Source organism: Nuphar pumila, chromosome 5, assembly GCF_984573655.1.
Source record: "Nuphar pumila chromosome 5, dmNupPumi1.hap1.1, whole genome shotgun sequence".
Lineage (NCBI taxonomy): Eukaryota > Viridiplantae > Streptophyta > Magnoliopsida > Nymphaeales > Nymphaeaceae > Nuphar > Nuphar pumila.
Genome location: NC_143253.1, coordinates 12924727 through 12940795, shown reverse-complemented (window position 1 = coordinate 12940795; position 16069 = coordinate 12924727). Strand labels below are relative to the sequence as shown.

Genomic DNA, 16069 nt, shown 5'->3' with positions numbered 1-16069 from the left:
GACAAAAGTGATGCATTTGGAGTCATATGGAAAGAGGCACCCGAATCAAGAATCCAAGAAGACATACCTGGGAATGAAGAGATGGCGGCACCGGAAGTGGAAGGTGAGGATGATGATGTAGAGGCGTTCATCTTCATAAATTGTTGGAGAGTTTCGGTTAGATGAGCGATGGAATCCTTTATGTCACCATCCTTCTTTGAATCTTCATTGATGTTTGAAGGAGTTTCTCCCACAGAAGCTACCTTCTTCTTGAATTTAGGGCAATCAGGACGAATATGGCCTGGTTCATTACAATTATGACAAATGATTTTCCTTCCTCCACCATTGTTCTTCCAAAAATGTGGTGGTTTATATGATCTTACATTGTTGCCGGGTCTAGACACGGCATGTACTTCATCAACATCCCTTTTTAAGGCCAAACGGGTTTCTTCTTGACATAAATCGGCCAAAATATCACTTAGAGGAGTAGAGGCTCTATGAAGTAGAGATCCTCTAAGTTGTTCAAATTCGGGACGAAGCCCATGAATAAATTGAAAGAACCTCTCTTTTTCCATTTGCTCTTGTCTCATAGCAATAGCATTTCCTTCCCATTGAGGTTCGAGAAGGACAAGTTCATCCCATAAAGAGGATAGAGCACTATAGTAGTCTCTAATGCTCATATCACCTTGCTTGGTAGCTCTTACCTTTTCTTGAAGAAAAAAATGCCTAGCAAGGTCTCTTTGAGTGTACATACCTTTCATGAAAAACCATGCTTCATTAGCCTTCTTGAATTTAGCAAGATTTGCACAAATCTTCAATTCGACGTTATTCATGAACCACGCTAAGATTTTAGCATGTTCACTTTCCCAATCTTCCATTTTAGAAGAGTAATCAAGAATAGCCTTTTCTTTTTCTTCTTCATTTAAGGCCTTTTCTTCACCTCCTTCAAATTTAGTTAACTTAAGTTGTGGTTCCGGAATGGTTCCACATACATAACCCCAAAACCTTTTACCTTTGAGATTATTCTCCATAGCGGCCGCCCACATACGATAATTGGTCCCATCCAATTTGAATGAGAGATCGATTTTTGCATCTTTGTTGGCCATTAGAAGAAAAATTTATAAGACAAGAGAGAGGAGAGGTATTACTTGTCAATGGAGGATCCAATGAAGCCTTCTTAGCCAAGGCTCTGATACCATGTAATGAAGTGCCAAGTGAAAAGAGCAACGTCTCCAAGTGAAAGCACGGAAGCACGCACATACACAAGATGCCACTAAAGGGCAAAATAAACCACAAAAGTGGTCAAGCACAAAAAGAAGATAAAAATATATCTCACTTCATAGAATGCTTCAAAAGAAGCTTAAGGAATACATGGGGCTGAGCCCCTTATTTATACACAGCAAGGGACCCAAGGAGGGGCTCCCATAGAGTCGTTGGAGCCCCTCCAACGGTCATATTTATGACCGTTGGAGGGGTCCAACGACTCTATGTGGACCCCTCTCTAATGTAAAAAAGAAAAAGTAAAAAATACAAAAAGGAAAAAGAAAAAAGGAAAAAAGAAAGAAAGGAAAAAGCATATCAAGGATATGCGTGTACAGGTGAAATGACAGAAATACCCCTGTGGGGTTTTGCAATATATATATATATATATATATTTATATATATAGATAGACACGTAGACATATATATATATCATATATATGTATATGTGTCGTAATCGATATATATAGATATATATATATATAAATATACATCATATTTTAACACTTACCTGATATATATGTTAAAGGCAAGATGGGCTGTGGCAGACCCCTATCAGTTATACAACACACCACTTATCAGGGCCTGAAACGTACCAGCAGGGTGGCACGCCCTGCTGGTCACCTGAAAGGAAGGAAAAATGTCAGGCTGACTCCAGCCTGCCGCGTCTTATAAGGTGGCATGATACTGTCGTTGCGAGAAACCAGCAGTAATGGTAATGCAAGGCACTTTGCATGCATTCAGATTTATTATAGTACAAGACTTCTCCCTATTTTAGGGATACAAACACTAAGTTTGACAAAAAACATGAGTTTTAGCCAGTACAGTTTCCTTAAGAAGCCACCTTGGAAACACATCCTCCAAATATTATGTAAATAGACAATACAATTTACACTTGCGGGGAGAGGATAAAACTCATGGTTACTGAAATGGCCCAAGTAGAAAAAGGAGACGATAAAACTCATGGTTACTGAAATGGCCCAAGTAGAGAAATGTTTCATAATGTATTATACAAATAGCTACAGATCAAGAATAAGAACCACAAATAATTCACTACGCATGTATAGTTTAACCCAGTCATGAAGCAAAAGAATGGGGCCTCGTGAAAGCCGGGACACTCTCAACCATAACCCCATGCACATTCACACCCAGGGTCAGCGTTAGCAGATCAGGCCAGTGGCTTATTATGGCGCAGGGTCTTTTTTTTTTTTTGCAGGCACTTGGCCCAGCCCCAGCCGAACCTGGTTCGGCTGGGCCTGACAGGTCCCGTACCAGCCCAGCCGAACCTGGTTGGGCTGGGCTGCCAGCTAGCCCAACTGAAAACCATTTTTTTTTAATTAATGGGTTCAGATCTGAGCCCAGCTGACCCAGTCGGCTGGGGCTCAGACCCCACCATGACAGAGCCCAGCCGACCCGGTCGGCTGGGCCTGGTCTGGCCCACTGTCAACAACAGAGTGTATATATATATATATATATATATATATATATATATATATATATATATAAGAAAAAAAATTCTGAACAGGGGCCCAGTCTCCTTTTTCTTCTTTTGTTTTCTATTTCTGTTTATGAAACTGTTTTTTTTTGTTCAGGTTCAGTTCTGGGCAAAACTGAACCTTATTATGATTTTTTTTTCAGTTATACAGAAAGCCTGCCCAGCCGACCTAGTCAGCTGGGCCTGGCAAGGCCTGCAGCTGCCCAGCCGAACCCAATTCGGCTGGGTTGCCAGGCAATAGAGCTGAAAAAAGCTATTTTTTTGATTGATACATGCCAACAAAAGAATTCTTTTCTTTCTTTTTTTTTTTGACAAAAATGCCAGCCTCAGCCGACTGAATCGTCTCTCTCTCTCTCTCTCTCTATATATATATATATAAAGTTATTTTGAACAGCAGTCCAGTCCAACACTGAACAGTTGTCTGGGACTAGAGAGCAGACTATCTTGTCCCAACCGACTGTCCAGGCTGGGACTGGACAGTTGTCCATCCTGTCTCGGGCAAGAAAGCACAAGAAAATACAGATTTTTCCCTTTAACTGAATATGCATATATTTCTTATTCCATGGATTAGGTTCGTTTTCAATAACCATAGTCCTGTGTCCATCTGTCCGGATGTACACACCTGTCCAGAACAGATAGAATGGATAGGGACTCAGATCTGGCCAGATCTGTCCACTAAACACATGGGACAGATCCGTCCATATCTGTCCAAAGTGTCCATGGAGACATATATATGTATATATATACACGTTTTCTTCATATATATATATATATATATATATATATATTGGGAAAACACAAAAACATGCAGAAATAGCTTAGGAAATCAAATCTCACATGTTCTAACCCTACCTACATCGATTTCCATGGATTAAATAGTGGAAAATCAAGATAGAATCCATGGCTCCCTACAAAAATATTGCCTAAAGCCTATTTAGGCTTTTTTTCTCATCTGAGACAAGAGAGAACACCCGTACCTTGTTGACGTTCGAAAAGGGAGATGGATGAAACATCAGATGGTTGGAGAGAAAGAGGATCTCTTCTTCTTTCTCCTTCTTCCCTTCTCTCTTTTCCTCTCTCTTTCTCTTTCTTTCTTTCTTATTTTTTTGACCCTTTTATAGAAAAATAGGCCCTTATCCTTCCAGCTCCTTCCAATGTGGGTTGGAGAGAGGACTTTCCATTTGGGAGTCCTTCTCCACCCTCTTTCCAATTTTCTTGAAATTCTTTTTATGTTGACTTTTCCAAACCTTTCCCAATTCATGTAGTTTTTCCTCCTTTCTAGATTTCTCTACCTCTCTTAACTAGTAAGGACTCTTCTAGGGAGTCCCAAATTAGTTAACAAATGTTGAAATTCGAAATTAATTATAATTAATTAATTAATTAATTAATTATTAATAATTAAATATTCAGAAACTTTCAGAGGGTACCTTATCCCTCTGGGAGTCTTTTTAACTCTAGTTAACTTCAATTTAAACATAAATATTAAATTTAAAATTGTATTTTCATTGGGTATGGATTTTAGATATGAATCCGGATCCGAGATCCAAATCCATATCCAAAATCCATTTGGATCCTGGGCTAGATCAATTCCTTATTAATATGGGTCTTGGTCTGAGTCCAGATCTATATTAATTTGGATCATATGGATCGGATCCAGTCCGATTCAAATCCGAACCCGACCCGTCAAGGCGGTCCTTTTTTGAAAAATTACAATTTTCGGGCCAACCGTAGCTCGAATCTGAAAAAGTAAAATATCGTTAGACTCAGAATTTCAAGGCGTATTTAACAGTATATAATTCGAATTTTGCCTCTGAAATTCGCTTGAATTTAACCTAAATTTGGCTCGAATTTTGCTTGAATTTAAAGGTCAAAAATAAAACTTTTTATCATGTCTTGTTTGGCTTGTTTAGGACTTGTCAATGAGACCTGGGCCAAGCCCAGACTCAATTATCATCTCCTAACATCGAGGGTTCTTCCTATATTTCTACAACACTTAGGCAAATTTTTAGAAATATCTAATTTAACCATGTACGAAAATACACGACACTACAGGACATGGCTTTTTATGATGTCATTCTGGGTATGGACTGGTTGTCCAGACACAATGTTATCCTTCAGTGTCGGGGAAAGAAGGTTTTGTTGGAGCGCCTCGATTTGTCTATATTGGTGTTCCAGGCGACTAGACCGGCGAGCGAGGTGAAGATTGTCTCAGCGGTGAAGATCTTCAAGTACCACAAGCAGGGATGTATGGTGTTCTTGGCCAGTGTATTCGCAATGAACAGTCAGGCGACACCTTTGGAGCATTTGGATGTCGTTCGTGAGTTTTCGGATGTCTTTCCCGAGGACTTGTCGAGTTTGCCACCTCATAGGGAGATCGAGTTCTCGATCGAGCTAGTGCTTATCACGACACCAGTTTCTCGAGCACCTTATTGCATGGCACCTGCAGAGCTGGTTGAGCTGAAGAAGCAATTACAAGAGCTTCTTGACAAGGGTTTTACCAGGCCGAGTGTGTCTCCTTGGGGTGCACCTGTTCTCTTTGTCAAGAAGAAGGATGTGTCCATGCGACTCTGCATAGACTTACCACATGCTGAACCCGGTGACAGTGAAGAATAAGTATCCTTTGCCTAGGATTGATGATTTGTTCGACCAGTTGAGGAAGGCAAAGATGTTCTTCAAAATAGACCTTCGTTCCAGGTACCATCAATTGCGGATCAGGGCAGAGGATGTTCCGAAGACTGCATTCAGGTCCAGATATGAACACTATGAGTTTTTGGTGATGTTTGCATAAATATGATCATGTGTATGTCTGGGGTTTATGCGTGAAATTGATCATGATAATGTATGTTGCAAGCATTTGTTCGCATGCATATGCGTTGGGCTTTGTGTATTCATGTTGTGTATTTGAATATGCATTGTGAATATGTTCTGAAACAAGGTGTGTGTTGCATGTTCATTAAAATTTTGCTAAAGATGCATAAATCACTTTTGAGATGCTTTAGTGGTCAAATGTGAACCACTGCGGGCCGTGTAGGCCAGGAGCACGTGTTGCTCTACTTATTGTTGATTTTATTTATGCATTGCAAAATTTATTTATGAAAATTAGTAGTTTTCCAAAATTAATTGCGTTGTTAAAATGTGGCGGGCCAAGGCCCGAAGTTTGTTTTGCATGAGGATTTGCAAAACATTTCTTGTGTAAAGAACTTGAAATTATTTAAAAAGGTATAAGAGACCAAATAGTGTAATTCATCTCTTCCTTGATGTCTTTTTCATAGTGTGAGAATCTTGGATAACAGTCTTGGGGGATTGTGAGGATACTAAAACTCTGTGTGCGATTGTGCCCCTAAACCCGATGTTGTGATTTACCTTCCGGCCACGGTTTTAGGGAGATTTCAACCACTTTGCTTGGGGTTGTTGTTGTTGACTCAACTGTAGTTTTGGTATACTAAGAAAGTTGTGTCAATAGTTGAGGATTTTTATTGATGTCCCATCATTAGGTGATGATTCCTAATGTTCTGATAGAAGATGAGGATTCTTGATATCGGTCGAGGAACAAGTGTGGAACCCAGTAATAAAATACAATTTGTGTGTTAAGCTACAACTGAAAATCTAATTTGGACTTCGAAAATTGTACTCGTTTTGAGTATTCGCGGGTTTAAGAAAAAATAAAAACTAAATTTGTGTGCATTTAATGAGGACATGCATGCAAAAACAACTCTGATAAACAATTAATAAGTTATTCATGCATGTGCATTGAATAATGCATATTTACTGTTTTTCATTAGTTCATGCATTCATACTTATATTGTTTCACATGATATTTGTTATTGCATGATATTTTGTTAAATGCTTGAATGGTAAGTTGATTATGGTAAATTGTTATTGTGATATTTTTCTGAAATTTTTGCATTAATTTGGTTTATGCTATTCCTTTATTGTTTGGATTTTTAGAGGAATTCGTATAAAGAACTTTGGTTCTTACCCGTTTTTATAAAACTGTTTTACATGATCGGATGCTCAGTGATGTCCTGACTTGCCGTCTAGAGACTGTGAGCCCTGTGACTGATTTTTGGGTTCTAATAGGATGGTTCCTTGTGATATAGACGATTTTACTGTCTCAGTTTATTTGACATTATTTATTGATTAATAAAGTTGATTATTCTTCTTTGATTCAATGCACAATCTGTTTGTGGTTTGGTATATTGAATCTGTGAAACACCCGGATCCTTGGGTTTGTTTCCGCAATTGTTATTTTTTTTCCATTATTTTTACGAGGATTAGTTGGGGTCGTTACATTGCTTCCCCTTCTTTTTTCATTTTTTCGTGTTTTCATTTTTATTATTATTTTTTCTCTTTTTTTCCTTTGCCTTTGCTTCTTAGGTCACTTTCGGTTTGCTTTTAAGTCGTCCCGCGCTTCCTGCTTGCTAAAATTTTGGAAGTGCCTCGCTTCTGCTTCCCGAATCGCTTCCCTAATTGGCAATTCTGTATTAAACCATTAATTTATGAAAAATAAAAATTTCTGTTGAAACAGTTCAACCTAACGCATGTTTTCTAGTACACTTGGTAAATGCATCTATTGGTTTAGATTTAGCAGGTAGCATCTGCAACTATGACTTTTTGAACCAGGTCATTCTGGTTCATTTCAAAGTTGATGAGGAATGAACTACTGATATGTATGTATGTGTTACATATTGATGGAAAAGAGGGAGTCCATTACATATATATATATATATATATATATATATATATATATATATATATATAGAGAGAGAGAGAGAGAGAGAGAGAGAGAGAGAGAGAGAGAGAGAGAGATGTATGTATGTATAATATGTGTCTATGTATGTATATGCATGTTCCTGTGCATAGATATGCTTGTACAAAATCTGTTACATTGGTTCATGATATGAGAAACTGATGGAGATTTCGAAGATCATTGGTCACATTTGGCATACTTAGGGTGTTTCTTAATGCAGTTTGCTGTTTTACAAGAGTTATTAAGAAATAATATATGCTTCACAGGCCTCACGTACATGGTCTATCCAGGAGCTGTGCATTCTCGTTTTGAGCATTCCTTGGGGGTTTATTGGCTTTCTGGTGAAGTATTGAATAAACTGCAGTATTTCCAAGTGAGAACATGTTCTTTATGTCAATGAAATTTTATTTTCTATTTTCAAGCTCAGTTTATTCAATCTGGCTGATATCTTTATTTTGATGTTTTAGGGGCCAGAGCTTGATATTCATCAATCTGATATTATGGCTGTGAAACTTGCTGGTAACATATTTGGTTCAAAAGAGTTCTAGTTGGTCCATGTAATGAGCTTTTTGTAACTCTTCTGCATTTGTAGGTCTACTGCACGATGTTGGGCATGGGCCGTTTAGCCATTTATTTGATCGAGCGTTTCTTCCTCATGTTCTTAAAGGATCTGAATGGTAAATGTCAATTCCCCTTTTTTTCTTTTCGAAAAGTGATATGCTATTGGAACATGAATATGAATTGGTGAAGCAGATTATTTTGCACAAGATTGAAGTGTTTGATGCTCTCCTTGGGGAAAGGATGCTTCAGCCATTTAGTGTTAAAACATTTAAAATTTAAAGACCTTTTAGGAGTTCACTATAATTTATGTTGAAGCTATAATTGAAGAACAATTCCATCAAGGCTTTCAAAGGCATGGGGCATGATGTGGCATTTTTGGAAAATATAAACAAGACATAAACCTTTGATGTAACAAGGTGTAAGCCTCAACGCTATGACAAAACTTTGTTGATAATTTTGAATCATTTTAGTTGTTGACTATGTACCAAAGGAGATCAATAATCTGATAACATACTTAGGTAAGATAGGCAGAAGATGGAAAGACAAACCTCTAGATTGGTCACCGGGTGCATAATTTGTGATACAGTTCTGTCGAATAAACCAGTAGGTTTCTTTCTAATGCCCAATTGATTATCGAAAAAGGAAGGCATTGGGCATGTAGTTGAGAAGTGTAGTTATCATGAACTGGTCATTGCACCCGAGCACATAATAATTTGTTATAAAAGCTTGGCTCATATTATAGGGGAGCTTGAGATGGTTATATAGGGATAAGTCTCTGGTGTGGATGTCTCTGCACCATAGATTTGGTATCAATGAGTAATATCATATTACTCCTGCATTGTTAAGTATATTTGACTTTATTGGTTGATTTAAATTGGTTCATTTACTTAGAACATGCTTTGAATGAACAAATATAAAAACTAGAATATATTTTTCAATAAGAATAAAGGCGAACATCTAGACTGCTCCAAAATGTAACTATGAAAACAACCTTCACATTCAAATTGTTAAATTAAAAACATGATTGATACTAAATAAACCATGTTGAACTCATCCATGTAGTCCAATTTTTGAAAATGCATGAGGTGAGATTGAACTCGTTAATATGGTGTGCTCATCCATACTAGCGAGTTAGCTGTCATGTAGCTGGCCACTAACCTCATTCAAACCTCCATCTTTTTGAACCATGGGTTGGGTGATGCTGGTAGAGTTGCATTTATATCACATAAATACACACAACTAGGGGCAACATGTGCGCGCAGACACACACATGTCATGGACAAAAGTGTAGCATTTTTATTTATTTATTTAAATATCAGGATTTTTTGCAGTGTCTTAGTTAAATTGATAGTCTCAGCAATATTTTGAAAAGATCACAATTTGAATATTTCATGCAAAATAGTTTTATTTCTTTATCTGTTAAAACATGGTTCCTGTCATGTTTTTGTTTATGGCCTTCACTATCTTCAGAATATTGAACAAGTTGTCCCTTGATGTTTATTTGTACTAATTGTGTTATGGAATTGCTATTAGGTCTCATGAGCAGATGTCAGCAGACATGATTGATTACATGGTTGATGAGCACAATATCGATATAGATCCTGACTTGCAGAAAAGAGTGAAAGTAAGTGATTTAATCTCCGAATATTTTATTTAGTAGTCTCAGCATTCATCAAATTGTATAGTATAATCCTTTCACAGCAGAATAACAAATTGCATGCTGACAATAAGTGAAAGTAGTAATACAAATATTTTTGTGCCTATGTACAAATATTGTGGGTGCGGTGGTTGTGCTTATTAAGCATATATCAGTTACAGAAAACATTTCTAAGCTTGTATCTTTTATGGGATTCTAGTAGTAACCTAAAGAAATCCTGCCACTCTGTGCTTTCTTTTCACTATATCTTAGATCAAGCTCTGAAATAACCAACAGCCTGAAAAAGATCTAAAATTCTCTTCAAATTCTAGCCTTACCATGGCTTCACATCTTTGCAGAATTAAAGAAGGCAAATACAATATCACCTAGAAAGATGGAGAAATTTTGCCTTATTTCTCTACTAAATCATGCTACTTGAGTTTTTTTTGATGACAAAAAACCATTGAGATTCCTAGTGAACATAGGGGACTTGCCTTTGGAAATATATAGGTCTTCTTTGGCTCTGCATCAGTTTATTTTCGTTCAGTATTTCTTTAAAATTTTTGAAGTTGAGAGATATAAAGCAGCTCTAGGGGAAAAACTTGAATTGTGTTCATGTACATGACTATTGATTAACAAGCTTGTGTTTGTATAATCTACTGCAAACATGAACAAAATGAGTTAAACTAATGATACACTATTTGCAAACTTGTCAATGAGTTTTTTATCTTACTGACTGGTATGATAATACAAATATTCTATAGTAGTACCACTCTTATTTCAGTATTTTGTGCATAGGTTTTTCTCACAATCTTTTATCCTTCTTGTATTATCTTTAGAATGTACTGGTCATTTACAGGTCACAATGGCTTATCTAACTTCATAAAGCCTGCTAGACTATGTCATGTCTTTCATATCTGACTATGTTCAGGTGGCTGGTTGGTGTCTTTTTTCTTCAGAAAGATATTCCTATGTTTATCTCCAAATTAGAACTGTCTTACTAGCTTTCAGCTTTCCTCATGTTTTTGTAAGTTTTTTTTTGCTCTTTTGCAATTTGACACTTCAACTGCTTCCTTTTGCAGGAAATGATACTTGCTAGTTGTAATGATATGATCACAAAAGTATGTTACATAGACTCATCAATGTCATTTATTATGTTCAGATTTCTGTTTTAGAGGGTTCTCTTTCTTTTTCTTACTGCTATTTTATTTCTTTGATTTAGGGCATAAAAGGGAAGCAGTACTTGTATGATATAGTTGCAAATGGTCGAAATGGGGTAGATGTAGACAAGTCAGTTGAAATTTGAGCAAAAATTCCATATATATTATTTTGCAGTTCTGCGCATCTCACCTCAAAATTCGGTTTATTTCTCTAATGCCATAGCAATTTCATCTGCAGGTTTGATTATATTGTCCGTGATTGTAGAGCATGTGGCATTGGCTGCAATTTTCAATACGAGAGGTAACACCTTGCCTCTTCAGTTCTTAGTTTAGTTCTGCTCTGCCTACTCACCTTATTTCAAGATTTCTTGGTTGTTATTCATGTCTCTACTACCCTCTGCCTTGTTCATTGGTGTTGTTCATCTCATACTTGGCATGTCTAAGATTTAATTTCAGATTGTAAACAACAAATCGGTCTTGTGAAATGTGGACATCTAATTGGGTTGACTGAGTAGAGAAACAAGAGCATAAGATGGAGTTCAGTCCTTATGAGGGTAAGGAGAATGGTACTAAAAAAGAATGTGAAAAATAGGCAACTGACCTTTGGTAATAGGATACAGTTGAAGTGCTTGTATCCATACTGGAAATCATAAAACAGAGGCCTTGAAAAAGAGTAAAAGAAGTTTGATTAATAGAATAGAAAGCATGAGAAGACTTTAAAGGTAAATCTCTTCCAGTTTATTCAATATTTGGATATCAATAAAATTAGCTCTTTATAATGTGTTTTTGGTGTAAGCAATGTTACCAATAATAAACTGTATGTAATGAAGTAAGCGGAAGTACTAAAACAAGAGTCACTAAAAGCACACAATAGCACAAACACAAGTCCACTATGGGACAATACAAAGAGACAACAAGGGCGAATAAGAGAGCATAAAATATAAAGAATAATCTTTTATTGATAAGATTGCTTAAGCAAAGCATACTAAAGAATGGGTACAAGTAGTCTCTATTTATACACAAGCATCAAGGCCATTGGGAGCTCCCATAGAGTCGTTGTGAGCTCCTAACGGCTATAATTATAGCAGTTGGGAATGCTCCCAATGACTCTATGGTCCAATGACCATAGAGCCCATAATGAAATACAAAAAGACTATAAAATCTAAAAATATGATAAAACTATCCCTAATGAACAGTCCTAATTACATAGGTAAAAAAACAAAAATACCCTTGATGGACATTACCTATTAAATGATTGTATCTACTTCATATATGATTACAAATATACATTACAAATATACCTATTTTAACATCACCCCTCAAATTTACGGTGTAATCACCGAAAGTTTGTTGAGATGAAACAAAAAATGAGGTGCAAGAAGAGCTTTATATAATCTGCAAGTTGATATTCTGAGGTGACATACGACAATTGAATAATTCCTCTCAAGAATTCATCACGAACATAGTGGCAATCCATCTCATTGTGTTTGATGCACTCATGGAAGGTGTAGTTCCTTACAATATAAATTGCTCTTTTGTTATCGCAACATATCTTCGAAGGGTTGAAGACGATTACCCCCATATCTTTGAGAAGATTCCTTAGCCATATAAGTTTTATGATTGTCGTAGCCATAACTCTATGCTCAACTTCATTTGATGACAATGAGACCTTTTGTTGTTTCTTGCATATTTAAGAAATCAATGAATCTCCTAAAAAACACAAGCACTAGTGGTTGACACTCTATCATTGGGATTTCCTCTCCAATCTGCATCAGTATACCCTTTATTTATAGTGTTCTTTATATCTCTGACTATCCTTAATGCAACACTCATGTGCACAGTAGTTGGAGTATGCTGGAACCTTAGTTGTCAAAGGCGGTGCCTAGGTGCAACCCCACCGCCTGGGAGACCAGGTTTGGGCGGTGGGGCCCTATATTGCCACCTAGGTCGCTTAGGCTGTCACCGTCTAGGCATTTTATTCAAGCTTTTTTTTTAAAGATTTTTTTTGAAGACATATCATTTGTTTTCTTCTTCGAGGAGGAGAAGAAGAAGAAGAAAGAGAAGACATGCTATTTGTCTATTGCTTGTATTATGTTTATTGTTGAGAAGAATAAGAAGAATAAGACATTATTTGTCTATTGCTTGTATTATGTCTATTGTTGCGAAGAAGACATTATTTGTCTATTGTTTGTATTATGTCTATTGTTATTGTTAATTTTTTTGTATACATGATTTTATTTTTTGTGTATTGTTCATTCACATTGTTAGTTGTATGATTTGTTTATTCAATTGTTAATTTATTCTTAATTTGTTTGAGCAAGTTAAGGTTATGTAATATAATTGTTTTACAGTGTTCAACGACATATTATTTGTCTATTGCTTATTATTGATTGATTTTATGTTGTAACATGTTCCTTATTATGTTTTTTATTTTTTTTTAATTTTGGGCCCCGCCTAGGCCTTTTTAGGGGCTGACCACCTAGGCTTCGCCTAGTGCTTATAACTAAGGCTGGAACTGATCAGCTGAATGAACCACATGAGCTATATTTGGTTTGATGATAGACAAGTGAGAGACCCAATTAGTTGTCTATAAGGTGTGAGATCTTTCAGAAGTGTCCTATCTTCAAGCCTTAACTTTGCATTGACCACTTCCGGAGTTTCCACTTTCTTGTCATCTGAAATCCCAGACTTAGCACAAATATCTGCAATAAGCTTCATTTGAGAAGGAATATACCCTTTGGAAGAGTAAGCAACTTCAATACTTAAAAAACACCTTAAGAAGCCCAGATCAGATATATCAAAGTTTTCTTTTAAAACATTTTTAATATCACTAACTCCCTGTTTGTCATTTCCAGTTATTATCATGTCATTTACATACAATAGAAGTACAATATTAGTACTTATACTTTTGACAAAGGAAACAATGTCAGTATAGCAAGAATGAAATTCCAAATGAGTTATAACATTACTAAATTTATCATACCAGGCCTTAGAGGTCTGTTTAAGACCATACAAAGCCTTCTTAAGTTTAAGAGTTTTACCCTATTCGATATCAAATCCCGGTGGAGGATCCATATAAACTTCCTCATTTAATTCTCCATTGAGAAATGCATTTTTAATATTAAGTTGATAGATATACCATTTTTGGATAGATGCAACGTCTATGAGAATCCTAACACTATTCATCTTAGCTACAAGTGCAAAAGTATCTTCATTAATTAATTTTATATTCTTGAGAATATTCGCTAACCTGACTTTATATCTCTCTAAGGTTCCATCACTCTTCGTTTTGACCTTAAATACCTATCTACAACCTATGGTTTTCTTCCTTGAAGGTAAGGTAACAACTTCCCTAGTTTTGGCCTTTTTAAGGGCATCTAATTCTACATTCATAGCTTCAATCTAATGTGATTTTTTTGTCATCATTATAATGGGATGACTCATGATAGGAATGTAGTGCTATTAGACAAGCTCTATAGTTTGGTGGCAAAGAGTCATACTAATGCTTCATCATTATTATTCAAAGAATTATCACAAGTAGAATCAACTTCTCTTGGTGAGATCAAATAAAAAAGTATAATCTACTTCCTCTTTTCTATTATCTTTATCAAGACCATTTTCATTTTCTAAGGTCACATCCTTAGAAATGTAAAGTTTGTTGTTTTTGAAATCAAAACACCTATAACCTTTTTTATTTTTCCCATAACTAATAAAAACACATTCAATGCTTTTGAAGATAACTTGTCTTTTTTGTGCAAAAGCACAAAACATTTACAACTAAAAATCCACAATCACTTAAAGTTGGGTGTCATTTTAAATAATCTCATATAGAGAATATTTTGTAAAGATGATGATGACATTCTATTTATCAAATAAATTGATGTTGGAACCATGATTGTATGTATCGTACAATACTGTATGATACATATTGTTACTTTTGGGTTTTGCGATACGATACACACTTGTATCACGATACAAGTGTGTATTATACCTGTATTGGGTGTATCGTACAATACACCTATGTATCATGTTGTATTATATGATACAATGTATGATGTATCATATGATACAATATTGCTGCACTTAAAAAAGGCCGAAAGTTGTCTTTTTTCATTTTGGGTTTAAAAGGCATCTTGAGGGCCAAGTTCTCCATATGTCTAGAGTCTGTTAAAAGGGAACCCACACACCCTAGGTTCCGTGAGATCGATTTGGGGCCGATTTGTGTGCAAGGGAAAGAGTTTTTGTGTTTTTATCAAGAGTACATTTCCACCATTTTTTCACTCAAGGAAGTGGATTAAGGTACAAAATCCCTATTCTTTGCTTCTTATTGAGTGTTTTTGGGGAAATGTGTGTATGGTGCTTCTTGTTATTTGCTTCTTATTGAGTTTTTTAATTGGTTATGTTTTACTTTGGATCATTCGATGTTGTCTTCACGTTCATGTCATAGAGATGATCCTACATGGCAATACTGCAGAAACATTGATGATGTACCACGACTAGGGTTACCATTGAATTTGAGATGTCTGTTTTGTGATGCTATTATTAGAGGTGAACTGTATAGATTTAAACAACATATTGCAGGTCAAGATCAATTCTAAAGATGATGATGATGATGACTTAATTGCCAAAAAATGGCCGAAGATAAAGAGATCATCACACAACAGTTGAATGCAACACTGAGAAAATACTGTCCTAATGTTTGGCAAATAGACTCTAGAAGATAGTTTAGTTTTAGGATCTTTATAGTTTAGAATTTTAGAGATGAAGATTGGCATGTAAGACGTTGGTTAAATGTAATATTTTTTAGTTATCATGAACTTTTAGTAGTTTAGTTATGACTTTTGACATTTTAGTATAACTTGGTGTGAATTTAATATTGTTAGTTAAGACTTTAATTGTGTTTAAAATTTAAATTATGTAATTGCTTTTTATTTACATTGTCAGTTATCAGTTGCATGGTTTGTTATTAATTTAAATTATGTAGTTGCCTTTATATATGATTTTATGGTTGTATTTTTTGCAATTCATCATTGTTTTATGTGATATTATTTTTTCAGAAATTTTGCTCATTTTTTTTCTGATTTTTCTAGATTTTTTTTGGAATTTTTGAAAAGTTTTATTAAAATTTTATGATACATTTATGATATGATACAATACGGTGTTACTTTGGGCCCGACCGATAGGGTAACGATACGATACTTATAACCTTGGTTAGAACGGCCTCGACC

General features: G+C 35.7%; 1 pseudogene across 1 annotated transcript in view; it reads left to right on the top strand.

Moving 5' to 3' along the window:
- Positions 1–16069, top strand: part of LOC149836829 (uncharacterized) — a 75563-nt pseudogene that overhangs the window by 25811 nt on the left and 33683 nt on the right. Inside the window, exons 7-13 of the transcript XR_016432228.1 lie at positions 7751–7857; positions 7952–8003; positions 8077–8161; positions 9579–9669; positions 10764–10802; positions 10904–10971; positions 11080–11142. The product of XR_016432228.1 is annotated as an uncharacterized LOC149836829 (transcript). The remainder of the gene's footprint in view (positions 1–7750; positions 7858–7951; positions 8004–8076; positions 8162–9578; positions 9670–10763; positions 10803–10903; positions 10972–11079; positions 11143–16069) is intronic.